The sequence below is a fragment of the Dipodomys spectabilis genome, unplaced genomic scaffold (genome assembly GCF_019054845.1).
Source record: "Dipodomys spectabilis isolate Male_0828 unplaced genomic scaffold, ASM1905484v1 ptg000003l, whole genome shotgun sequence".
In the NCBI taxonomy this organism is placed as follows: Eukaryota; Metazoa; Chordata; class Mammalia; order Rodentia; family Heteromyidae; genus Dipodomys; species Dipodomys spectabilis.
The window spans coordinates 7,388,934-7,390,161 of NW_024870680.1; the positions used below are offsets into that span (position 1 = coordinate 7,388,934).

Sequence of the window (1,228 nt, forward strand, 5' to 3'; positions counted from 1 at the left end):
TTTCTGCTAAGGATTGTTTTTGCTCTTTGGGGTCTTGTTCTATATGAGTTTTTGGATTGCTTCTTCAATATCATTAAAGAATGAGGTTGGGATATTGATAGGTATTGCATTGAATTTATAGATAGCCTTTGGCAGTATTGCCATTTTCATGATGTTAATCCTCCTAATCCAGGAGCATAGGAGTTTTTTCCACTTCCTTACTTCTGCTTTAATTTCCTTTTTAAATTTTTTAAAGTTTTCATCATAGAGGTCCTTCACTTCCTTGGTTAAGTTAATTCTTAGGTATTTTATTTTTGGTGAGCTATTACAAGTGGAGTTGCTTTCCTGATTTTAGCCATGCTCTTCTCATTACTGACATATAGAAAAGCTATTGATTCTTGAGTGTTCATTTTATACCCTACAACTTTGCTGTTAAAAATATGGAATGATTTATGAATTTGCGGGTCATTCTTGCTCAGGAGTCATGCTAATCTTCTTTGTATTGTTCCAGTTTTAATACATGTGCTGTTGAAGTGAGCACACATTTTATAATTTCTATTACCAAAAAAGCAAACTGAGCCTCTGACTTTTCCCCAACTGCTGAGATCATTTCCTATCACCATAAAACAACCTCTAATTAGGGCCAATTCTTTTATTTACAAGGTGAGGGAATAAAACATCTTTGAGCTTCAGATTATCAAAGACTTTTGCATCTGGTCATCGTTTTTTAACTATGTCCTAATTCCTGCTCTTATTGTGGATAACATCATACTCAATATGGTGCATGTATTCTGGTATTTGTCTCAGTAAATAATTCATATAAGCTGAGTACTCAAACTCCATGGGTATTCCAATCCTTGACAGAAATGGCTTCTAAAATAAGTTTCATCCTACCACAATAGATGAATGGGTAAAAGTTAAGGTCCTGCACCTTCTACTTGATACTAAAAATACTACCAACCTCCTTCTGTTTAATACTTATTCCCTCCTGATTTGATCTTCCTATCCAAATTTTTACTGAACTCTGCAGTTCCTGTACAAATACTGATTTCTTCTTTAATGATCTTAAGCAGAGCATGTTGGCTTATGTAATCTGCCTGAAATTCCTGGAGGTTCTGTCACCAGTATTGTCTTTTTCCACAGTCACATACAAAACATCCATCTTATAGCATTTTTTAAAACTCCTGCGCATAACATATAAGGCTAATGATATTGGTTATGTTGTTTATATCTCAGTGGCATCATCTCC

The 1,228-nt window shown here is 34.4% G+C and overlaps 1 non-coding gene across 1 annotated transcript; it reads right to left on the minus strand.

The window, feature by feature from the left end:
- Nucleotides 1–413: 413 nt before the first annotated feature.
- On the minus strand, nt 414–520 carry LOC122116991. The gene has a single exon (XR_006149050.1). It is a non-coding gene; the product is annotated as a U6 spliceosomal RNA (small nuclear RNA).
- Between the last annotated feature and the right edge of the window lie 708 nt (nt 521–1,228).